The sequence below is a fragment of the Drosophila virilis genome, chromosome 3, assembly GCF_030788295.1.
Source record: "Drosophila virilis strain 15010-1051.87 chromosome 3, Dvir_AGI_RSII-ME, whole genome shotgun sequence".
NCBI classification, from domain to species: Eukaryota; Metazoa; Arthropoda; class Insecta; order Diptera; family Drosophilidae; genus Drosophila; species Drosophila virilis.
The window spans coordinates 2,774,539-2,801,607 of record NC_091545.1 but is presented as its reverse complement, the minus strand read 5'-3'; the positions used below and the strand labels follow the sequence as shown (position 1 = coordinate 2,801,607).

The 27,069-nt window shown below is 40.3% G+C and overlaps 1 protein-coding gene across 2 annotated transcripts in view; it reads left to right on the top strand.

Annotated features, from left to right (window-relative positions):
- Positions 1–27,069, top strand: part of LOC6623419 (uncharacterized protein DDB_G0271670) — a 75,508-nt gene that overhangs the window by 39,713 nt on the left and 8,726 nt on the right. The gene's annotated exons all lie outside the window — the stretch shown is intronic.

The window sequence follows — 27,069 nt, the reverse complement described above, 5'->3', positions numbered from 1 at the left end:
CTTCTCCCTGCTCTCTCCTCTGGCTTCTTCTTCATTAAACCTTGCAACAAAAGCACTTTTGTGTCAGTCAGCAATTCGTCTACGTCTGGGCTTCCTGCGCCCCGCACCGCTCTGGTTCTCACCGTCAGCCTACAACCTGCTTACTCCCCGGCACAAAACAGTTTCCAGCTCCAGCTTTGAAGTTGTCTGCGTCTCAGACACCGGCGACAACAAGCGACAACAACAACAACTTTGCCCAGGCGGCCTTTTAGTTTAAGTTGTAGTCAACGTCTGGTCGGGTCGGGTCTGGGTCTGCGTCTGGTCTGTGCCGGGTCTGGTCTGTGCCTGGTTTTGGCTTAAGTAGGTTGCCTGCCTGGCTGCCTAGTCTGAGCACCCTTTGCCCTCCCCCCCCTCTCCAATCCACCCCCCTTCAGTTCCAGCGACCGCCCTGTTCTATGCCTGCTTTGTTATTCATATTATCCGGCAAATATTTGTCGTTGTCATACGAAAAATGTCTACTGCGACAAAAGGGTTGATACGTCACAGTTCCCTCTGTTAACCCTCTTGCCCCTGCTAACAGCACGCCTCTGCACTAATGGCCGCAATTGTGGCTCTGCAGTCGCTCCCTCTCCATCTCTCCGTCTCTCTTTCTCTCTATCTGCCGCCCCGACCCAAATTGACGTCTGCAACAATTGCACGGCTTTTCGTCGCACTGATTACACTTCTTGCCCCAACCCAAAACCCTACCCTGCGCCCCGCCCTACTTGCCAACGCATGCAGTTTTCATTCCTTAGCCCTCAGTCTCCGACTGATAACATCTTAATAGATTCTTTTTAGCTTTCAGCTTCATTTGAATTTGAATTCAGGTTGTTTTGTCCGTTTGTGTCCGTTGTCCAATTGTGTCGAGTGTTTTCTCTTAAGAATTCTGTCATTCCGTCAACGTTTCATTCACCGAGTCAACATCATCCCGACCAGACGAGACCAGAGACGGAGACCACAGTCCAGACCAGACCGAGACCTTCTTTAGCTAAGGGTTTCAGGCCCTACAGTTGCTTCATCTTGGGTTGTCTTTCGGCTCGGTGCAATTTGTATAATGAGCACGTTGTCTATTATGGTTAGCACAAGTCTTTGACTTTCAGCACCTTATTTGTGCGTCCCTTCCCAGTTTTCGAATTGTCTGACTGGTCCTGTGCATCCTTTACCTTGTTGGCTTCCTGCCATTGCTCGGCTGCAGCCGTTGTCCTTTCCCTTCTTATTCATTTGTCATCATATTAAATGTAATCAGCTTCATATGTCTTACTCTTCGACTAGTTATGCTACAATGACATTTGCTTTATATGAATAAAGCTTTTTGATTAATTGCGGAATATGTCATTGTTTAACTGTTCTCGGTGTTCTCTGTACGAAATCAGTTTCATTGAAATACAGAACAAAGTTAAGCAACAGCTTTCAAAAGCACATTAAAGGTTTATTCACATTTCATTTACATTAAGCAAGGAATGTCAGCAAACGTCATAGTTACTAAAAGTTCTCTAAAACAACTCTGGAGAACAACAAATAAAAGCTTTTAAAAGCTCCTAAGAGCTTTACTGTCTAAAAAGAGTGTTCCCTAAATATTCATGAAAATCTTTTAAGATTAGAAAACCTTTAAGCTATGCAGCCAGAGACAGAGAGCTTTCAGAGATTATAATGGCATTGGATTAAAATATTAGTTTATGTTTCGATTAATCACATTAACTGTGCGGTAAGAGAGCTTATTTAGAGAGCTCAATCTCATTGGAAGAGAAGCCAAACAGTTTGAAGAAAGCTTTCAAAAGCTTATAACACTTGACATAATCTCAAACACATGGAAGCTTTATTGCATTTTTAGTTATTAAAGCTGCATCACTTTGGTAGTTTTCCAACACTGACAAACTGAACTAAACAACAAACTGTTAAAGTGCTGGCAACCATTTGAGCGTTTCATATTTTCCCATTTACGAGCTAGCTACAGCAGATGCCCCCGCGTCTGGACCACACACATGGACATAGACATAGACATAGACGAGACAAAAGCCATTGGCGTTGGGTGTCGAATATTCCCGGCATATACGATGAGCAGCACTTGGTAATAGACCTGTCCTGTGCTGTGCGGTTCTGTGCTGGACAAAGGAGGAGCAACGTCTAAACATATGTTTCGACATTTATGTCTTGCCTTTCGACACCCACCAATATGGGCCCCACGGCGACGACTATTATTACCACATTTACGACTCTGCCGGCTGCTGACAGCACTTGGCGTCGCTTCTAATGTGCTTAAGGCGTCATCACACTCGTTGCATGTAGACCACAGAGGGGCACGGATCGGGTTGGAATCAGTTAGCTGGCGCTGATTGACATTTTTTATGTTGTGGCTGTCGGTGGCCATTGCCCGTTGCCTGTAGCCCGTTGCAATTGTCGGCTGCCGGCAAAAGTTCAATGAGTTATGACTCAGAGCTGCAGCCGGGTTCCCGTTGGGCTGGCCATTGTTGTTGACTCTCATCATCGAGCCTTTAATGAGCTCCATTGAGCTTCGCATTGAAAATTCATTAGCAGGCGCTGCCCATTGTGCCTATTGTACAATGGATAAATGGCATAATTAAATGCTTCCCATAACGAAATTTTGCATTGAAAGATCAAAGTAAATCGATGAGCAAGAAAATGTGTCCAACAGAAAGTAATTAACGACGTGGAAGCTGTAAGGTTACAGTTGAAGGCGACCTTGCCTCGTTTTGAGTGTTGGTAAATTAAATTACAGTTTGTTAAGGTGTTGGCAAATTAACTAAAGAGGCGTATAAAAGGGTATAAGCTGGGATAGTAAATTTGCATAAGCGAGCAGTTAATATAAATACAAACAAGTGCAATATAATATATTGCACAGTTGACAACACTAGAAGCACGTACGAGTGTTGGTAAAAAGAAATAAGTGTAGCAAATAAGTGCAGAGAATTGAATGTATACGAAACTCCAAAAAGAAATAGAAAATATAGTGTTGGTTAATGAACTAAAGATGTTATTGGTGTAGACAACACAATTGAAATACTAATAAAAACCTAGTATGTATGTAAGTGTTGGTAAGTCCCCGAAAAATAATTTTGGTGTTAGAAAATGAGCTATGCAGAAATTAAGTGCATAATTTATAATTGAAATAAAAATAGAAATCTTGCAGAATGTAACTGGCAACAACTGTAAGTGCTGGTAAATGAATAAGACTTAATTTTGGTGTTGGAAAATAAGCTATGAATCTTAACCAAATGAATTGCGTACGAAAACATGTAATTAAAATAGAATATAAGCCTTGTATGGGATATTGCACAAAGCTCACAATGGAAGTAAATGTTGGAATATTAACTAAGTATTATTTTAGTGCAGGAAAATGCACTATGAAGCTTGAGAAAATGTTTAGAGATGTGAATATATGCAGCGAAATAAGTGTAGAAAAGCAAATGGTATAAATATGATATACTGTGAAAATATAAATAACGTTTGACTTACCCTGCCATATTATACAATATTTCGACGAAAAATCCATCACAAGTGCTGAAAAAGAAAAGAATTGTTATTCCATATTTTTTAAATTTATTCTGTATGCAAAATTGTTTAATTTAAGCGAAAATTACATAAAATATTCCATAGTATCTAAAGCGGAAAACCTGTTGCAGTTGCCATCAGCCAGACAATGGCTGTCTTAACTTTTATGATTGATGGCTAAAGGCATGCGCTCTCTTTCCACAGACCCTACCTGTCTCGCTCTCTCTCCTTGGCTCTCTATTGTTTGTTCATTTAGAGTGATTTTTTTTTTTTTCTTATTTTTTTGGCTGCTCAGCATTACAAATGGAGCCCTAATCAATGCATTCAGCGATTGCTCAATGCAACAGCAAAAGTCATTCATCATGTGATTCATGTGAGCGCGTTACACAAGGAGAGAGTGAGAGAGAGGGGGAGGGAGAGGGAGAGAGAGGGAGAGGGCCTTATCGAGTGCATCAACTGATTGACTGACTGACTGAATGACTAGACGCATTGTCTGGGCCGTTGCCGACAAAATGCAATTGCGATTGCGTTTGCGAATGCAATTGTGGCATTTGGCTACTCTTTCTTTATTTTTATTTTTTCCTCTTGCGAGGCAGTTGCAGCTGCCTCAAGTAGCTGACGGTAGGCTAAAAATATCAGAGCAACAACAATGGGGCACATGCAAATCAGTGCGAGTGTGTGAGTGCGTGTGTGTGTTTGGGTGTGTGTGTATTTGGGTGTGTGTTTGGGTGTGTGTTTGGTTGTGTGTGAATGTGTGGGGACATACTTTGTATATTTGTGCGCAAGTGGCAATCGTCTGCGTCTTTTGTTGTCTCGACACAGTCTGCTTATCAACAACAACAACAACGACAACAACAACGAGAACAACAACAACAACGAGAACAACAACAACAACAAATAATGACTAACAGCAAAAGTGTCAACAACAACGTTGACTGCGGTTGAATTTCTTTTTTCCTCATTTTTTCACTTCAATTTTTGTTTTGCTGTAGGAGCTTTGGCCCGAGGATCGCTGCCGTGGGTCCGCCCCGTTTGTTGGGGCTGTTTCGGCGGGCAGTGGGGGGGAAGTGGGGTGTCTGAAATTACGTATACGACATGCGCGCCTTTAATTACAACGATCGCCCCACAATGTATGCATATCTATTTAATTATTTATTTGCCACACAGCGAATTTATTTATAAATGCAGACAACGACAGCCGACAAACCCGACCTTGGCATGCCGCGCAAGTGCTCGCAAATTAACGTGCAGCAGCAGCAAACGCAGCTAGAAATCGCTCATTGGCAAAAAGTTGCAGGCGGGCGGGCATTGCGCATACGTCACGTGTGACGCCCGCAACAACTGGCTGCTCATCTGTGCTAGCCCCCGTGCCCCTTTCACGTGCTCCCCTTGCCATACATTGCCCTCCAGCGGTGCTCTTATTAAATTATCAACATAAACAAATGTCTCGTCGTTTGTGGCCGCGTTTCAAAATGTATATATTTGCATACACTGGCACAAAAATTTGGGTTCGAAAAATAGAGGCCTTATTGGAGACACCGAATACGTGCTTTAAGTTAGACTTCAAAGCTTTTTTAGACCCAATATTTACCTGAGAGGCATTTATATTAATCTAAGCTTAAAGTTTGATTTAAGAAGATCAAAAGGCTGTATTACATATTGATGCTAAAATATAGTTGGAAAGCTAGTTATTGCAAGATGCGCTCAGTGCAGCTTTAAGCAACAACAGCATGTTTAAAGCTCGTCGCAGAGTTTGAAGCTTTGGTTCAGTTTAACAGCCTAAATATTTAATGTGGCTACAAAGCGCTTTTAGGGAACTTTAAGACTCGTTAAGCCCAATGAACCGAAAATTAACTTAAAGCTTTCACATCGACTGCGATATAAAAGCTTTTAAAGTAAGCTTTAAGGCCCTTGAAAGCCTATTAAGTCGAAAAGTAACTTAAAGCGCTATTCTTTAATGCAATTCGAAAGCTCTTTGAGGGAACTTTAAAGCTTATCAAAGCTTAATATGCAGAATAGTGATTTAATGTGTTTAGCTCGCTTTAACAGATTTTTAGAAGATACATTTGAAGATTACTCCAAATTTTTGTTTGGTTTTAGAGCATGAATTTATTGCATCAATGCTTTTCATCATTTAGCTCAATTTTATTGCAATTCAAAAAACATTTGCGACTTTGGCTATTATTTTGCTCAGTGTCTGTACTTGTCGTTTTTTTTTTGTTTTTGGCATGTACATTTTTTTTTTTTGTATTTTGTACTTTTTTTTTGGCTCGTTCGCATTGTGCGCCAAAGCAAACACAGACGTCGTCGCTACCAAGTGCCAGTTTTGGGTGAGTTGCGGTTGGTTTTTTTTTTTTTATATATATATTTTTTTGGTATTTCGACTGTCGACTGACGGCAGCGTTTCGCCTGTGTGCCAGTGGTTGGGGGTGGATGGGGTCGGTGGGGCTGGGGCCGGCAGGTTGAGCTTAGTAACCGCAGGTAGGTCGCCAGACAGGTACTGCATATGGCGAGACCCGACCAGACAATGTTAATTAGCACTTCATGATAAGTTGTCTCAATTGTTGTTGTCGTCGTCACGGAGCAACAGTAAGCAGCAGCAGCAGCAGCAGCAAAAAAATAAAATGAAATAAATAAAATAATACAAAACAAGCCGAAACTGTGACAATTTCGTGGTTTAGGGGCTGGGCCAGTCGAGGGGCGTTTGTTGAAGAACAGTTCCCAGAAATCGGCAAGGTGATACAACAAATAAAGATATATACATATATATAACAACATAAAGAAGAGATTTAGCTGAAAGACTGAAGTTGTCAACACTTGACCCGAGTACGCCCCATGTTAAGTACCTCAAAAACTAAGTTTCGAGTTCTAGTTCGTCTTAAAAACTGAAAGTGAGTATGAAAACTAGATTATCATTAAAACTATTATCATCAATCTTTAAATAAAAAATAAATCTTTATTTTCCAAAAAAGTGTTCATACATTTGTTTGTTATGAACACAGCTAGTTTCTAGCTAAATGTGACTATTTTCAAGAAACGTCAGAGAGAAAGGGCTTAAATTTAAAATAAATTAAAGTATTGGGAATCCTCTTTTTAGTCAAGTTGTGTTTATAAAGCGTATTAAGCTGCATAGAAAGCGGCTCAGTTTCAGTGTTGACAATTCTAGCTGTTTTCCAGCCATTTCTAGCTATTTTCAGAGAACTGAAACTAAACTAAAATATTTTGAAAACCTATTTTTAACTATTTTTGTTTTCAAAGCTACATTAGCTGCTTTTAACACTGCATTCAGCTACTTTCTGTTGGCAGTTTACAACACTGTTTAGTTTTAACAGCGACAGTTGGTTTACAGCGTGCGAATTCACTTGAGCTTTAGAGATAGTATCTATGAGATACGTTTCATAGCTATCAGACACATCTCTTGGCCCGGCTAGACTACCCTTTTTGGACACTTAAAGGTAGCTGGGTATAAAAACCCAAACGTTAAAAACAATTTATAGACGCGCTAATATATTTTAGTAGCTGCTAGAGGCTATTTTTAAACCAAAACCACAACAACAACAACAGCAACAGCAACAAGGCGCAGACAGAGAAAACAAAAGGCCGCCAAGAAAAAATACGAAAAAAAAAAAGATTGGGGAGCGACCGGACCTGGTACCGATCGGCAGACACTTCGACCCACTGTGATCCGGCGGCGGGGCGGGTTTTTATTTTTTTATACTTTTTTTGCATTGGGGCAATAATCAAATGAGAATGTCACATGTGATTCATATCATTAAAAATATAAATAAAGCAACAAAAAAAATAAAAATAAAAAACAAGGCAGCGGCAACAACAAAAAAGTTGCTGCATAAATAAACTTAATTAACGTGCGGTTTGCCCAGCCCGCCCCCGCACAGCCGCACAGCCCTTCGCCCGTCTACAGCTGGCCGCGGCTGTCTGACACTTTAATTTCTCGGACTTTGCACGGCGGCTCAAGACAGCAGCAGCAGCAGCAGCGGCGGCGGCGGAGGCAGCGGCGGCGGCGATGGCAACAGCAACGGCAGCGCGAGTGACAGTGAAATTCATTTTGCTAGAAACAGCAGCAACAAAAACAATAACAACAACAACAACAGTGACACCTGCATGCATTAATTGTATTTAGACAAGCGTCTGGGCGAAGCAAATAATCATGCACACACACAGGCACATACAAGCTGAACTGCATATATAGACAACAGTTAGCAGATGAATTAAGTAAATACATATGTTTGTTTGTTTGTCCGCTTTAGAATAATGTCACAGCAGACGCAATTGGAATGGAACGGCAACAACTGTTAAAGCCCATAGCCACTTGCTGCTGTTAAACAGCAGCAGCAGCTGCAGCGCTGTTAATGTTAGCTATGCTGTTAAATGTGAAACGACGCGAGAGAGAGAGAGGCTGGACTCGCTTAAGCACGAGAGCGCGTGTTTCATTTTTAACAGAAGAGTAGTTTTGTCTCATTTTCAGGCGAAAAGAGAGATCGCAAGAGGAAAAAAAAAACACAGAGCCATTCGCAAGCAAATTTAGTTAATGCTTCAATCTAGTCGTGAGCGGGTTTGAGCAGCGCTCGGAAACAATGAGAAAAAGGAATAAAACGAACAGCGCTCGCAGTAACAGTAGGGCATGTAACCCACCCCCTACCCCATACTATTTTAACATTATGTTTATATTTTAAGTGTAAGTTTTGGCATATTTCCTAACCAAACCACTTTGCATTTGCCCTTTTTATTGAAACTACAATCAAAAACCGGCTGCACGTTGTTGTTGTTATTGCAAATGCTGTTGTTGTTTTTATTGCTGTTGTTGTTGTTTTTGCCTGTCGCATACTTGAGCGTTCATGGTGTGCGTGCATCAGTGTGAGAGAGCGTCAGAGAGTGAGAGTGAGAGAGAGAACGCGCGCGCATTGAAACGATTTGGCAATGGAACGGCTAAATGTGAAGCTTTCGGTTAGCGACGGCGGCTGCGCTGTTGTTTTGTCTGTCGCTTGTCTGCGTTTTATTTTAATAATTATTGTGTTTGCTGTTGTTGTTGTTGTTCTCTTGCTGCTGTCGCCATCGCAGTTGTTGTTGTTGTTGTTGTTGTGGCGAAAAGCGCAAAACAATTGTTGTCTGATTTACAGCGCGCGCACACAGACAGCGAGTGAGACAGCGCGCGAGCGAGCGAGCTAGCGTCAGAGAGAGAGAGAGCGAGAGAGAGAGAGCGCGCAAACGGCACACAGATACAACACACACACACACACACACGCACACAAACGCACGCAAGCAAGCACAGCGTCGTCGAATGTTCAAGCATTGCCATACCTTTCATATGGAACATTCAAGTCGGCCGCAGTGTAACTTTGCGTGCGTCTCAGTTCGTTTCGTTGTCGCCGTTGTCCGCGCGCAAAATCGTCGCATTACAAAATACAACAACAAAACGCAAAACATCTACTACAAATCTAACTTACCACATATGTAGAACGAAATGCATATGTGTATATATTTTTAAATTCAAATCCGACCAAGTTAACTATTGTAAGCAAAACGCAGACGCCGCAAAGCAGCAATAGAAACACAACAAACAAAACCAACAAAAATAAAGTAATAAAAAACAGCCTAATCAAATAAATAACTTAACACAACATATAAACAGTTATACACATGCATACACACAAGCGTATGTAGCTAGCGTTCCTGTACTCAAATCATTCCTACAATATAAAAACAAAATATTTTCAATAACAACAGCAACAACAGCAACAGCAATAACAGCAGCAACATTGCAAATTACAAGCAAAACCTCAACCACAACGTCAGCAGCAGCAGAAGCAGAAGCAGAAGCATTAGCAGCAGCAGCAGCAACAACAGCAACAATAACAGCCCTGTTAATGTACATACATCACATACACATACATAACATAGCATGTAAAGTGTGTGGTTAGATAAATTCGCATAATATCAAAAGAAATCAAATGAATGTGTGTGCGTGTGTGCGTTTAAATGTGTCAAATGTAGCAAAAAGTCAGTAAATCAATAATTCAAATACTTAATTAATAAATAACTAACGCAATTCCTAAACAAATTCTAACTACAAAATCTATGTATATAAACATAAATTAAACAAATCAGAAAAAAAAAGAAAACAAAACGCAAATTCGAGCAGCAGCAACAACAACAATTAACTAAAAAGGTGAGCACATCGATTGTTTATTTGTTGTTTGTTTGTTTTTTATTTTTTTTGTGCCTTGCTCTGCAGACTGTGACGCATTTAAGGCCATGTGCATTTTATTGGCCGGCAGTGTAGCTAGCGAGCAACAACAACAAAATAAATAAAACAAAAATTGGCATTTAATGGGCAAAAAATAGAAGGCAACTACCTAATTATACTTATGATATGACTCGACCATTCGCATTCTCTTCAACGAAACGCATTCCGGCGACTTCCTGTCAACACACACACCCAACACACAACACACACACACACACAAACACCTCGACGACAGCAGCAACAAATTTGAAAAAAAAATCCAGTCAAAATATACAAAAAAAGAATAACAAAATTATAGAAAATGTCCACTGTTCACATAAATGCAATAAATTTGGAAATCAACGCCGCATTTTCGACAAACCCCCAATAGATAAATACAAATACTTAGATACAGTAATCATTCGCTAAGTGCAACTCTCCTGCTCTCTCTCTCTCTCTATAAAATACCCTGCAATCCATCTTGCAGCATTTATATTTGTTTCCAATACAAATTGTGCTCTTTGACAAATGTGTCCCACATTTGCGAGTGCTCACTGTACGAACATATTTTAGATAGATTTCATGTGTGGCAAGCAATTTTTGAATGCTCTTTAAAACCCTTCAGTTATTTTTGTGGCTGTCATAAAAAATGTAGCAATAAATAACGAAAACCAAAAAAATATTTGGAATCTGCCTTGAGGTTAGTTTTTATCTTTTGCTTGTTTAGCTAATTTGGGCTTGCGGGGGCGTTGTGTTCGAAAAATATGACAACAATGAAATATAGAGCATAAATATATATAGACTCAACGAATCTATCTACATGGTTTATATATTTGGGCTATATTTGCCGTGGTTGGGCCACAGCCACTTGTTGTTGTTGTTGTTGTTGTTGTCCCAGGTTTGCGTGCACTGGCAGAAATGGGAAAACATAATTGAAAAAGACTTTCAGAATGTTCATCTAGTTCTAGTTCCCTTTAACCAGATCCCCCTCTCTTAGCTAGTTCCAGCTCGTCTTGCCTTATATACATCAGTTTCTGTTGCTGGTTCTTTTAACTTTTCTTGGTTTAGCTCACTTTACTCAATTCCTAGTTCTTTGCCATTGCTAGTTCCATTTATTTATCTAGTTCTAGTTCCCATTTGCCAGTTCCCAGTTCAAGTACCTTAAATCGTGTTTCTCTTTTCTTTGGCATTGCGAATTTTTTTAGTTATCTAGTTTAAGCTCTTTTCGTCTAGGAAGGAGCATTTTTTGTTACTAGTTCTTTTGAGTCCAGTTCTAGTTCCCAGCTCTGTGTCTGCAAATCCCCTTGACTCTTCTAGTTCTAATCTAGTTCTAACATCTCTCCATTCTTTGCCATTGCTAGTTCATTTTAATTGTCTAGTTCTAGTTTAATTACCGAGTAGGCAACACTTTTTGTTGCTAGTTCTTTTGAGTCTTCTAGTTATAGTTCTTTTTAACCAGTGCCCAATGCTTTGCCATTGCTAGTTCTTTTTATTTATCTAGCTCTAGTTCTTTTTACCCAGTTTTCCATTTATTGTCATTTTCTAGTTCTTTTGAGTTTTCTAGCCCTAGTTCTGTTCACCCAGTTCCCAGTTCTTTGCCAATGCTAGTTCTTTTGAGCTGGCACAAAAACAATGCCACATTTTGAATTTCCGCACATAAATCAAAGAACAGCAACTAGTTAGAGTGAGAGAGTGAAACGGGAAGAGAACGTCGCAGCAAAACCCCAAGTCGCAGCTCACAGCTCTCTCACAGTGCTTCTCACACACCTCATCGCGCTGCCCCTCTGTTGGTCTAGGCAAATCACTTCCGTGCAATGAACCCATGCGTAAGCCAGAGCTGAGGAAGTGGCTCTGCTTCTGCCTCTGTATCTGCCTTTGCCCCGGCTTCTGTCTCTGGCCTGCCAGAGCTTTGCCTATGGGCTATGAGCATATTATATGCTTCTACGTCTTGACTGTCGCTCATCTACATGGACATATACACTCTCGCACGGCACACACGTGCACACACAAATAGACAGAGGGGACCCTCAACTAGCCGGAGGTGTCGTCAGCCTTGTGCGTAGGGTGTCGCAAGACCAGGCCAGGCCAGGCCAGACATAGCTGGCTCTCGGCTCTAGTCTATACTAGTTCACAGAAAATGTGCTCAGTTAGTTTAACAAATGAAATTAATAAAAAATATAATTATAATTCATATTTGAAATGAAAGATACTTTATAATGGTGCTGCTATCGTTACAACTTATTAATTATGTCTGAACCTTGGCCTAGACATAGGCTGAGATTCGAACCCGGATTCTTCATTAATTAAATTGTCTGAATGACCGACCCGCTCAGACGACTTAGATCTAGCAGCTGATACGCTGATTCTAGCTTGATAATGAGTCTATAATTGACTCGATTACTAATCGTTATATTAATTTTAGCGAGAGAAGCCTCACTAATTATATTATAAAGACTTGAATAGGTAGTTAACTTCGATAGGTAGATAGATAGATAGATAAAAAAGGAATTATAGTTCTTCGGTTTCTAATAAGTTTCTAGTATTCCGAAAGTCCTATTGTTTCACACACAAAATAAAATAAAGAAATATTTTTATTTATTTTTAATTAATATTTCTACTACTTTCCATCAAAGGTTTTTTTTAAAGACAAACGTATAAATAAATATTTGTAATTTATGTATATTAATCGAAAACTTATATAACAATTTTCACATAATTCTCCGTTCTGACTACGTGTTATGAAAAAGCTGCAGTTAATGAAAAATAATTTCAAAATTGGAATTTAAGATTCCAGCTGGAGCATTGCAAATGCCCATTGTTTTTATTATGGAGAGGCCATCTCGGAGCGTTCACTCCATAGAAATATACAAGAGCATATTTTGGTAATTGGCCTAAGAATTACAGAAATAGTTTTGCTTGAATGCCTGCTTTAGCTTTTTAAAACTAGGTTTAATTTGGTGTGAAATATAAAGTTTTAATACAGTGGAATTTGGGGAATGCAAAGGACAAACAAGCACAGAAACAGGGAAAAGAGGGCAAAGAAAATGTGTTTGCTAAGCAAAGGGATAAAGGGCCAAAAGAAAATTTATTTGCCAAGCTAGGAAAAAAGGTCACTGTAAAGCTCAATAAAAAAAGAAAATTAAGTAAAACAACAGGCAGCAACAGGCACAGGCCTGAGGCAATAAGTTAAATTAACAACAATTGCAACAATAAATTAATCGAAAGCTAATTAAACAGCTGACGCGACGAAGTTGAAGCAGGCGACAACAACAACAACAACAAACAAATAGCCAAGGTCTTATTGTTGTTGTTGTTGTCGTTGTTGTTGTTGCTGCTGTTGTTGTTGTTGCTGCTGTTGTTGTTGCTGCTGTCATGGTGCGTTCTCTTTAATTTTGTTGCGCTTATCAAGCGTCTGGCCGCTGCCGCTGGCTGCTTCTGACCGGGCTTATCAATGGCTGCGGAATGGAATTGAGTTCAAACTGAGGCAAACACACACGCGCGCACACACACACACACACACACACTCATGCTCATTTATATATATATATACTTGTGCGTATATAGATACTTGTGGAGCAGATATCACGAGCAGCACCTGAATCAGACGCCCACATGACTAGCCGCCAAGCCAGATAAGCGCAGCAGATGCGCGATTAGAGAGAGAGCGAAAGAGCCTTGAATTTGTTTCGGATCTGTCAGGCTTTATATGGCATATCTTCATCTAGGATTGTCGCAGATAATCGTTGCTAACCCAACTTAGTTCAAGATAGAAAGCCATTGAGTGTGGTCTCTGCGGAGAGTGCGCGACCAGCAGACACCCTACATGCAGTGGCGAGCTGCTGTTGTATTCTACTAGCTTCTTTCTATACTCTAGCTTCTATATTCTAGCTTTTTTCTTAGCGACTGTGCTTCTTCTTACCTCTATCCTACTTTATTAATTATTTTATTAAAGAAGCTTAAGAAGCAACTGCATGCCATATTTGGTGCCTCTAAATGTTGTCTTAATGATTATATAGAAATTCAAACTCATTTCGCATACGATATAGAAGATTATATATTTCAAATCCGTCTGCATATATAAACTTGACGGGTTCGGAGTTTTCAATTAGACAAAATCTTTAAACCATTTTTGTAAAACATTTCAATAAAACAGAACAAATCAAAACGCAATAGAAACCCGAACCCAAAGACAGCTACAATGAATATCACACTTACACACACACGCACACACACACGGACACACACACACACGGACACACACACACCCACTCTCGCTCGCTGGCACGATAATCTCGGCCTCATGTCTGGGTCAAAGTCTAAAATTTGTTTGATTCCGTTTCGTTTTGTTGCGGTTTTTTGTTCTTTATTTCTTTTGAGCTCTCGGCCAATTCCCAATTCCCAATTGCCAATTGCCACTGGCATTGGCCATTGTTTGCAGCCGTCGATAATCCCGTTTGTGGTAGCAGCTGTTGCCAATATTGCGTATACGCAATACCAAAAGAAACAAACGAACACACACACAAGCAAAAAGACGCTAATTTGCTGAATGCCAAAGTTGTGAAATTTTAATTTGTGCAAGCTCATTTTGAAAAAAAGAAGAGGCGAAAGAATGCATGCAGAACAGGTTCCTTTGGCATGGCATGCACTTAAAATTGTTTATTTGAAGGAAAAACATTGTGCAATGATTTGTTTAAGCTAAAACCTGACAAAAAGCATGAATTAATGCATGCTGAACAGGTTCTAAAAGCATGTCATGCACTAAAACATACTTTTTCAAAGAGCACAACAAATTTTGAAGAGAGTTTTGTAATAACAACATGAAATAATGCGTGAATAATACGTTACTTTAGCATGGCCTGCAGTCGTAAATCTGTCAATTTATAGAAAGGCATTACAAAATGCGTGCATAATCAGTGCCTTTGGCATGCCATGCACTAAAATCATCCATTTCTAATAAAGCACAAATAATTTGTGATACATTAAACATAATATGTAAGCACAACATGAAATAATGCGTGAATAATACGTTACTTTAGCATGTCCTGCTAAAATGCATGCAAAATCAGTGCCTTTGGCATGCTATGCAGCTAAAAATGCCAAAATAAAAAAAAAATACAAATGCAGCTGGAACTGAGCTAAAAACCCGGTTCCGACTGGGCATTCCAGCTTTGTTTTTAATCATGCCGTCTGTCTGACATGCGGCCTTTGTGTGATACTCAGTGTGTCGTGTGACGTCCTCAGAGCTCTGAGCACAGAAAATATGCTGCCAGAGATCAGACGAGGCATTAGTCAGCCGCCCGCTGACCTAAGACCGTATTTTATAATGCAAAAGTAAAATGTGATGTAGCCAAAAAAAAAAAAAAACAATCAAAAAAGAAAATAATACGAGCACACATCAAAGCCAGACGAAAATGTGTACAGCTGTGCGAGAGAGATAGAGTAGGGGGAGGTGAAGGGAGCGGGGGGGCGGAATATGTTCAGTTCAGTTCATTGATAAAATTATAGAAAACTGAATGCTAGACGCCAATAAAAATAACAACAACACAAAGTCTGCTGTTGATTATGTAATAAAAAGTAAGGCCGGGCGCTCGTCGCCAGCGCATGTAAATCAAAATCGCATGAGAATATATACTATATGTGTGCGTATATATAAATGTATGTGTGTGTGTGTGCCAGACAAGCTGTGCGTGTGTAAGAGTGTGTGTGTGTGTGTGTGTGTGTGGGCGTCACAATGATTAGCAAATCATCCAGAGGACGGACATGAGTTTTTTTCTTTCTTTCTTTTTGGTCATGCTTTTTGACATGCCCCCGCAACGCAGACACACAAGTTGATAAAGACTGTACTTACGTCTAAGTATATTATGTATTTAGCTAGCTCTCTCTCTCTCTCTGTCTCTCTTTTATGTATCTCTAGGCTCTCCGGTCCGAGCGCTCAGCTGTGCTCAGCCCTGCTGAGCTGCAGCTTTGGCAATTAATGACCAAAGCCGAAAGTCGTCACCGACGGCAAAGACAAATGTCTACATCATTCAGCTGCGTCTCGTCTGCCGCTGGCAACGTGTGTGGGCCGTGCGGTTCACGCCGTGGAGTGTTGACTGTGCTCCAGAGAGTGCAGTCTGTGCACTGTGTGATAAGGCAGCACTGGCCGCTGGCAAACGGAAACGAGTTATCGCTTGATAATGGTCCAGGGACCGGGGACCAGAGACCAGAGACCAGAGACTTAAGCGACGCATAAATCACACAGCAAACAGCGAAGGCAGACAGGCAGACAGCTACACTCAGCGAAATTGTGAGAGCGAAGAAAGGCGTGAAAGAATGCGTGCAGAATGTGTGCCTTTGGCATGGCATGCACATAAAAATATTTGTTTCATATGGAAACACTGTGAAATGATTTGCGAAATCCTAACAAACAGCATGATTAAATGCATGCTGAACAGGTGCTAAAAGCATGTCTTGCACTTTTCTTGAGAACACTTCAAATAATTTGAAATTTGCGGTTGTCCGTTTATTTCCTACTGTCCTTTATGGCAATATTCACTGTATTTACTTTGTCTAGAACTGAGAAAAACTCTTCGGTGTTGCTGCACGAAGAATGTTTCGTTTTTTTTATGTATATATATATATATATAGATATATTTTTTTTTGCATATTCCTTCCTATTGCACAATGCTTCGGCTCGTTCTTCTCGGAAATTTGTCTCGACTGTCAGCAGACTTTGTCCGATTGGCAACAAGCTAAGCTGCCAACTGGGAGACGCGCCTGTGGCCTACATTTGCCAGGCACAAACACACATACACCAAGGCACACACACACACACACACACACGCACACATCGAGGCTGCGCCTCGTTTATTATGGATATGCCTTCGTTTTGCTCTTGGCTCAGGCGTCGGGACTGCCTCATCAATGATTTATTCGCGTTTCGCGTGTTCCGCACACATAAGCATGTGTGTGTGTGTGTGTGTGTGTCGGTGTGCGCTTGTGTGTGCGTCCTTTTGCCGCTTGGGCTTCGGCTTGGCACACAAAATGCGCAACTTCCTGCTTTAATGGCTTTGCCAGCTTTGCCTTCTGTGCTTCCTTCTTGCCTGTCTGCCAAATATACATACATATATACATATATTTAAATGTGTGTGTGTGTGTGCAGACATCCTTGATTGCCAAAAACGAAATGTAGGTCAATAGAATTGCCTGATTGCGTAACTTTTTTTGCTCGTACATTTTTCTTCAGGCAATATTCGAACATGTAATAAAAATGGCTGCCGCAGCGCGTGGCTAATTCGATTGATTGATCTGCTTTTGGCTGAGGGTTGTAGTTAAAGGTTAAAGGATGGTGAAGGGGGAAGGGGAAGGGGGGCTGGGGCACCAGACAGTGCCAGACAGTTTCGATTACATCAGAAAAACTAGCTGGTTGACTGGCTAATGACATGAGATATCATTAAGTCAGCCAGACTGGAAATCCCAGCAGCGAATCGTCAAGACAGACGACAAGGCCAAAAGTCATATCGTAACGGTTCGTGCGGCACCTTTCGGCGATATCTATAAAATCGAAATAATCACTCGATTTCGATGTCGATGTCGTCTGCAACTATATAGTATACGCGTGTCTGGAACACTGCGTCTCGGCATTTTTGCTGATTAAAAGTCGTCGAAGCCGCTTCTTGACAACAGCACAGAAAATAAATATACATATATTTCGGCATGTGCCGGGCTAGGGGTAATGGCAAGGGTGTTGAAAGGGGGGTGGCGAATTGAATGGAGAGGTTTTTGCTTTTTTTTTTTTTTTTGGTTTTTGCGTTTGCTGAAAATGAGCTCGCATTAATTTTGTTGACGGTCATTGGCCAAACCTACCAAATGAAAAAAAGAAAGAGGAAGAAAACAAGATAGAAATTTAAAATTCAAATTGTCTACGACTGAAACTAATAAAACAGAACACACACACACATACACACACACACACACTTATGCTTGTATGTAAATATCAAAATAAAATTCCTGAACACTGAATGTCTGCCAAGCGTGCGAGCGAGAGAGCGCAAGCAAGAGAGAGGGAGAGGGAGAGGAAGGAGGGTAGAGACAGGCAGAGATAGTCGCTGGGTAGGCGGGTTCGGGGATCACGCATAGGCCTCGAAAATAACAAAACGAAAAATGAAGAAGAAGAAACACACACATTTTTATGCTATGTATGACGGGACGATATGGCATGGCATGGGACGGAACGGAACGAGTAAATTTTAATGGCCAAAGTGAGAGCGGCAGCATGCAGGGGGAAGGGGGGGCGTGAGCGGGCTGGCAATAGTTAAAAATAGATAGACAAATTGTCGCGTCATGCAAAAAGCGGCGAGAAACAAGTGGAAAAAAAAACGAACTAAAACAAAAACAACAATTGTTGTGATTTGGTGCAGTGCACAATGCAAAAGAAAAGGAAGAGAGAGAGAGAGCGAGAGAGAGAGAAAGCGGGAGAGGAAACATAACAGTCACAAAAAATGGTAAAAACTGCAAAGTCGGCGTCTGGCTAAAAGTTTTTTTTTTTTTTTTTTAACTTTTTGTATTGCGTTTACTTAGTCTGCGCTTTAATCGGCATTTATTTAAACGGAAGGCAGAGAGAGAGGGAGAAGGGAGAGAGAGGGAGAGAGAGCGACAGAGTTGCAAATTGCAATCAAAATTTATTGTCTTCCCCCGATAAATGTCTGGCAAATCAAATGAAACTGTCTAAACTGTCTGCCATGTGCCTTGCGACATATACACAAGCTCGGTATTTATATGGCACGGCCGTGCACCCTGACGCTCGGACACATCAATTTTAGTCGAGTGCCGACGATCTACAGCACTACACCAATATAGTGAAGAGCCGAGCTATCAATAGGTGCAAAAATAAAGTGTGAGCAGTGTTGGAAAAGTGTTCAAAGGAAAACAAGTTGCTTATCAACATTGTGACTTCCAGTGTGCGCAAACTGTAAAATAGTTTTAGATAAGAATCACATAAGCAAACACTTTATTCCAGTGTTGCACAGTGATTTAGAAGTAAATATCCCTTCTATACAAAAGATATCAATCAGCCGAAAATCTCTTAAAAGTAATTTTATCGTATATCTAAACAATTCTAATATGGTGGCCGTATGAGGGCATAAACTAACACTATATTTTAGTGTTGTAAAGTGATTTAGAAGTTATATTCTTTGCATTCAATAGAACTCAAAAAAGTTAACAGCAAAAAATCTCTTTAAGGTAACTTTAGCTTACACTATTAAAACAATTTTATTATGGGGGCCGTTCTTTCATTCGAGTATTCACTGTAGCGCAAAACTATGTGATATCGCTTTGCCCTTTATCGACTGATCGATTGGTATTCCCGATTGCCCTCTGACTTGGCCGTAGCGTAATTTAGTTGAGATTTCACAATTGAGGCATTTTTATTTGCCCCGTTTGTCCCAAGTGAACTTATTTTTAGAGCCCGTGAATATATCGAATGTACATATTCGTAACTGCAGTAGCCGCAGCCCCCAAACGTCTGAGATCGAACATAATCAATTAATATATATTAATTAAGCCATTAATAGCTTTTCACTAATCATTTTGTTTGGCCACAAAAAAATGCCAACGGACAGAACTGAAAGTAAACTTGGACCCGGCTCTTGATGCCACGACAACAAATTAGCTACACGCGCTGCCACCTCCACCGCAACCCCCTCAACCCCCTATCTCTCGCTCTGTCTCTCTCTCTCTCTCTCTCTCTCTCTTTCTCGCCCTCTTGAAGAGACTGACAGCTAGACAGACAAATGAAATGCGCTTGGGTGCAAAGAAAGTGCGAATTGCGAAATTCGAAATATGATTTTTTTGAGCACTACATGAAAATACAAATAGATAAATATATATTTGATATGGGTTTTTGCCGCTCTAGGCTAGCCATAAATTCTAGCTCAGCTGGCGCTTATCATTTTAGTTATTTATTTATTATTATTTTGGAGGCCTCGACGATACGAAAGAGGCAAACAGAATTCATTGATAACTGAAGGCGGCCCCGTTGAAAGTGCAATCAGAATAGAAGTGGAAATTAAAACGCAATTTCGCATTGTTGTCTGCGTATGAGTAATATATTACGTATACGCAGCGCAATTCCAGCGAAACGAACAGCCATTGAGCACGGGCCAAGCCAAAAGCTGAGCACGCGCTAAAAAGCGGGCCAACAAAAAAAAAAAAAAACGACAATAAAACAATTTCAAGACATGGTTGACATGGTTTTTTCTTTTTTTTTTTTTTTGCGAGACGGCATTTCCTGAGCGAAGGATACGCTGGCAGTCGCAGTCGCAGGCGGCATTGTTGCGCCGCGCTCTATTAAACTAGTTTAGCCCGCGCTGACCCACATATGAGGCAGGTCGGCGATGCATAGATGCAGTTGCCTGCTAGGGGCGCTGAAGGGTGACAACAACGAGGTCAATGAGTCATTGGCCGTTGCAGCGTACAAAACGTAGCCCCAACTCAAGCTAACAGACCCTTCTTGGCGACATCCATAGATACACACGAAAAAGAATAAGAAAACAACACTCTACAATGGCAAATAGCCGAGGCAATTTTTCGTAATATTTCGAAGCCTCTGTCAATATTTGCATGCAGCTACGTTGAGGCAAGCTTCAAGCAAACAAAACAGCAAAATCAACCCCCAACCAAAAGTCGGGGCCAGTCGGGGGCCTGGGCAAGTCCAAGAGTAAAACAGAAGCGCCAAACAAACAACGAGCGCAAAATCAACAAAGTATGACACAATGTTGCAGTCGAAACGAACGGAGGAACGGGGAGGGGGGTGGCCTGTTAGCATAGAGCGTAGGGGGAGGGGCTTGCGAGTGGCGAGACTCTGGCAAGAATACGAATGCGAATGCGGATGGGAAGCTTTGCCATAGAGCCGCAACTTAACGTTGATGGGTTTCCATCATCATCATCATCGTCGTCATCAACATCCCCGACATTTGCCGGAATGGCTGGAATGGTTGTGTGCGTGGGTTTGGGTTGGGGTCTCCGGCAAATTCGTGTCTAGACTTGCAGACCCTGTGAACTTAATTATGACAACAAAAACCAACGCAGCTGTAACTGTGTGTTTGTGTCTTTCTCTATATTTTTTTTTTGTGTGACTATGAAAATTGTGTAACAAAAAAATGTAAAAAAAAAAACAAAGCGGCAGTCTTTGCATTATGCAGAAGATAATATACCCTAACGAATGCTAGATATATTTGCCAAGTTATATAATCAATCTTTTTTTTTGTGCTATGAGAATATGTTGGCAGCTCAATGACATTGTGTTCAGATCCAACATTATGTAATGCCTGCAACGGAAATCAGTCTATATTCCCTTGACTATTGCTGATCACGCCTACATCTATTTCATGAGCTGGTTGCACATTAGCTCATAAAAATGATTATGTGCCGGCTGCAGCTAAGAAAAGCGTGAACCATGTCGTATACGCAATGTCAGCAGCCAGTTTCTGTGCCGCATTGCGCATACGCCGCGTGCGCTCAAAAGTTTTCCACAACATTTTGCATTAATCAATTCATTCGCCTCGGCGTGCTCGATGACGTTGCAGGCGATTATAAAAATTTATAAAATCCCAACACTGCCTTTTTTTTCATATAGTTTTTTCTTCATATTTTTTTTTTTGTTGCGTTCGTGCTCGTCTGAATGCACATGCACTCGCTAAAGGTCAAATGACAGGCAAAAAAAAAAAAAAAAACATAAAAAACGAGCTCATCATGGCAGACACGCTGCCTGAGACTGCGACTGAGACTGGGCGAGGTCTGCCTCTGGCTCTGCCTCTAAATATGCCTCCATACATTCCTGCCCGTTCTCTCGCACTCTTTTTCTCTCCCTCTCTCTCACTCTCTGTCCCTCTCTATCTATCTGTGCCGTTGTCACCCGTCTGTGGTTTGACTTCGCTTTGCTTTGCTTTATTTTACTTGTTTTTCTTTTTTTTTATTTTTTTTTTTTTTTTCATACGCCTTTTACATTTATGCCCCATTCATTTGCATGTTTGCCAGCAAACGCTTTGCTCTGTCTGCGGCTCGACCTGCGTCTGCGATTGCATCTAAAGGGTTGACTCTCGTGTGTCTCCCTCTCTACATGTAAATAAATACATACATCTCTCTCTCGCTCTCTCTCGCTCCCGGGCGGAAACGGAAGCGGCGTCAGCAGCGAGACAACTTTGACGCTTACATTTCTTTTTATTCTGTTTTTCTTTGAACGTCTTTTGATATTGAAAAATTTCTTGTTTTTAATGTTGAATTTGCCAAATTTGTGTGTTTGCCAAATATCGGACCCCGTATACAAATGTATACACATTGTGTGCCCAGCAATTAGGGCAAAATATATAATCCAACACGATTTAAGGCAAGTGCTAGGTGATATCTCAGCTGGTTAGTAAGGCAAAATGGCATGCCCTGAAAAGTTTGCTTCCATTTTCACGCATTTTTCATCGATTTAACAGTTTTAAGTCCCATTGTATTAAGCCTACGCATGTTTCGTAGTTCTCTATACGTTTCAAAAGTGTGGTGCATGAATTATCAGCAGTTGGTATGTTGAAAGAGCATGCCATGAAAACACTGCTTCTTTTTTCAGGCATTTTTCACGGATTTAATAGCTTTAAGTCCCATTATAACACGTCTACTCAGGCTTTGTACTTTTTCCATACGTATCAAGAGATCAAAGTCCGTGTGATGTGTGAATTATCAGCACTTGGTATGTTGAACGTGCATGCCATGAAAACTCTCCTTCTTTTTTCAGGCATTTGCAGGCATTTATTGCAAATTTTAAAGCTTTTTAACTGTTGAAAGCAAGTCAATAAGTGCATTATTATATCCTCTGCGTTTTTCTATTCAATTCAGTTAAAAGTCTAACTGGGTTGTACAATTGCAAACGCTTTCGGCCCGTTTATGGCAAATTGAAGATCTATGCGAATATTTGCGCTGTTTATTCACATTTTATATAGACATTTGAACGATTCTGCATCGCCGTCTGCTGTCTGGCACTCGACTGACGTCAGTTGCTGAACATTTTCTTTTTTTTTTTTTTTCAGCATTTCAGTATTTATTTTTGCTGAATGTTTATCAGACGCGACGTCCGATGAGAATGTGCATAGTCGGTACATAGATACGAATACGAGTACGAGTACGTGACGCGATACAGCTGCTCGGCCTTAGACAAGCGGCCCTCCCACTTCTGTTCAGCCCTGATTTGTTCAGCTACAATTTAATTGGCAGTGGTTACAAAGTATTCGAACGCAAATTGCATCACATTTAGCTAGTCGAACGAATACATCAAATCAAGTCATAACACAACAAAATTGTGTCCCACTACAGAACGCCGCGCAAATACCTTCAAGTTCAATGTCATCTAACGAGCTATTTATGCCTATGCATATATATATATATATATATATATATATATATATATTTGTATTATCAGGCTTAAACGGCGATTTGAGTTGAGTTGAGTTGATATGAGTTCAGTTTAGTTCCAGGCGCGACATTTGCCACATTCAGCGACACACAAGGTTAGACCTTGACATCAATTAAGGTGTCAATGCTCCAGCTGACCAAATATCATACAATATCATCGCCATATCGGCTCGGGGGTTGCGGGTGGCTGGGGGTTGGGGGAGGTGCCGGTGCGGTTTGTGTACAACAAATGCACTTGACTGTCATTAGCGCTGGCATCATAATCATTAAATTAATAACTTGAAGAATTCACTGAGCTCAAAAGATACAGTATCTGGCAGATACGTACGCTGAAGATATAACCCGGCGTCGCTCGGGTCAAGTGAATACTGTTAAAAATGCCAGAGATTACAATATTTTGTTGGATTTCAACCAGCGTCTTTCCACTGCTCAGTTCGACGCTCAGACACCTGCGAGTTCACACTCTGAAAATTCACTTCTTGACTTTGAGTTGATATTTTTCCTAAAAATATTCCTTTTTCCGCCACATAGAAGTGCCTCAGGGCCTTCCGTTAAAGCTTCGCATTAGTATATTTTGTTCAAACTCTTTTATATATCGCATATAGTATGTATATGGTATATCAGATAAACCCACCTCGGTGGCAGCTCCTTTCACTTAATCAATTGGATTGTCAGCCTCCAAATTGCCCGATTATCATTTGCACAGTCCAGTCACATTGTGTGTGCGCAGTTCAAGGAACCTGACAAGTCAAGTTTTTGGATATTTCCATGTCTCGTTAAGCCCACCCCACTGCACCTGGCCATGCCCCCTGCCTGGAGACAGAGAGAGAAAGAGAGAGAGAGAGGGAGATTGCGTTTTGTGCATTGGCGTTGCAAACAAGTTTACGCGCTGCCCACTGTGAGCACCGAGTGTGGCTGCCCACTCGGAGATCAGCGCGTCAACTAAAAATAGCCATAAAATCCATTTAAGTCGCGGCCAACCGAAGGCAGACCACAAGCTGATTGCCTGCTAAGTCCGTTGGGAGGTGGGTTGGGGGGGTCTCTAAGAACCAAACAGCTGTCCACATATTGAACAAATATTAATTCTAAGACTCGTAATGACATTAGCTTAATATGTCATTTTAATTTATTGCGTGTTAAAAGCTTAAACGAGCCACAGCGAATTCTTTGATAGAAATTATTCTCGCCTAAGAAAATGACTTAAATTCTTTGTTGATATTTTAAAAACTTCGTTTAACACACGCATCTATTTGTTATTTACACTTACACAACACTAGAAATTTGTTATTTTCGCTAAACATAACATTAGATATTTGTTATTTTCACTTACACAACACTGGATATTATATATATATTTACTTATCCAACACTACAAATACGTTTCTTTTCGTTTTAACAAGACTTCGTTTATTTATTTTATATTTTTTCGATTATTTTACCAAAAACTCCTATATTTTCTGGTTTCTCAACAATGGCGAACAGAAATACGCTCTAAAATCTCTTGAGACGTTAACTAAAAACTGTATATGGGTATAATTAGCACTCTATTTCTCATTTCTACAATTATGTTGCCTTTATACATCTTGCATTGGTTGCTTTAATTCTTCATAACACTATATTCATTTGTTTTGCAACACTGCCAGCCTTCAAATATGAAGCGAAAACTATCAAGAAGTGCACAATAATTGGGTTAACTAATCGGGTAACTCCACAAAATGCGTCAGCTACAATTTGCCCGGCGCGAATGAGTTGCTCGAAGCATGTGACCCACCTGTGTAAGGCACATTAATGTGCACGTGTTTGTTTTTTTATAGTTTTTTTTTTTTTGATATGACTGTGGCGCAGACACGCTCAATCAGTCACCTGCGATAAAAATTACAGCAACAATGCGTTGAGCAATTAAAAAAAAAATAAAAGGTAAAATATATAAAATGGAAAAGAAAAAAAACACACTACGCTGAGCCGGTTGAGTCACCTGTCGGCTGCGGGCAGCGCAGCCAGCGCAGACGCTGGCAGCGACAGCGGCTGGGAATGCGCAAAAGTCTAAAGTGCCACGTGTTGTTGTTGTTGTTGTTGTAGTGTTGTAAAGTTGAAACCAGACAGCATAAACACACACGCGCACGCACACCAGCTCACTTGTTCACACACACACACACATTGTTGACATAGTCGTTGTACATTTTAATTTTAGTTGATTAACTTTTTTTTTTTGCATTTTTATCATTTTTGTTGTTGTTTTTATATTTTTGCATTTTTTGTCTGACGTTTTGGTATTTAATCGCAAACAGTTCGCTGTTTTCCTTTTTCAATGACTTGCTTAGCCATTGATCAAAAGCTCACCTGACCGCTCCCAGACAGAAAAAAAAAACCCCTCAAAGTACCCCAATCCCCCCTAAATCATATTACTTTTAGCCAGACATTGTCTGCGTCATGCGAGCCATTTTCTCATCTATTTGTTTGTTTGGCCTCGGACTGCTGTCGGTTTTTATTGTAACTGTAGATCAAACAGCCGCGCGACAGACCTTACACAAATATTTACCATGCCTGGTATGCTGATCGCGCAAAATCGCGTGCAAAAGCTGCGGCAAATATGTATGTGGAAGTTGCCTCAAAGCTGACAACTTGACGCTAAATGAATTGATGGAAATTTAAAGCATTTTTGTGTATATAAATTAGTATTTTTAAATACCAAAATGTATTATTTAAATACCAAAAATACAATTTAAATACCAACTAACAACATTTCTTAAACTATTTTAATACTGTGAAAATTGAACAAAATTTGTAGCTTGTGAAAAGTTTCAATAAGTATGTTTTAAATACTGGAAGGCTTGGCAAGTGTTAAAAAAATACTACAAGAAACAATATTTATGCCTCTTCTTACCAATTCTGGCAATTTTTATAAGAGCATGTCGATAAAAGTCTACAACTTTTTTATATAATAATATACTTTATGCATTTCGCTATAAAAGCGCATTTCTCTTTTCCAGTGTGACCATTGTATTGCATTTAAAATACTAGAATTTACGTCAAAATGTGCGGTCCGACTGGCTTTGTTTTTAATTGTAAAATATAGTGAGTTGCGCAAGCGAACGCACATAGAACATGTCTACTGATATGGGTTCTACTACCGGGTCTCACTTTCTGTCTGCACAAACATACATATATGTATGTATGTAAGTGTGTGTATGTATGCGTGAGTATGTGGCTGAATGGCCAGCATAAGTATAACATGTCTGACTGTGGGGCTGGTTAGTTGATTCGACGGTTTGTTGCTTTGTTTATCGTCCGTCCGCCCACACACACACACTTACACACATCTAGTATGAATATCTACGAATGCCAGACGCTTGCGCATGTGTGCTTGATATCGCTTAAGTCGTCTGCTATCTAGTCTAGACGTATACGCATTTATGTACATATATACCCATACATATCTACACATACATATAAGTATATATATATATATGCATATGCATATATAAATGTATGTATGTGTGTGTGTGTGTGTGTGTACTCTATATCTAGACGTTTATGTTTGTATTTTTAGCTGATACAATGGAAAGCATTGCGTTTGCTATTGTTGCTCTTTCATTGTTTCATTTAGTGCCACATCAGTATTTGGCGAGTATTTTTGCAGTATTTTTAGCATTTATTTATAATTTTCAAAACATTTCGTAACGGTCTGTTTGTTTATATTTTGCATGAGTGTCGATGTGTGTGTGTTTTTGCTTAGAAATTAAAAATTTGCTATGAGTTACGAATCTTTGCGGTAGGAATGCACCTGAACGGAGGTGGAGTCAATATTTTTGGTATATACACACAATAAAATACCATCTGAAAAACATAAGCTGATAGCGGAA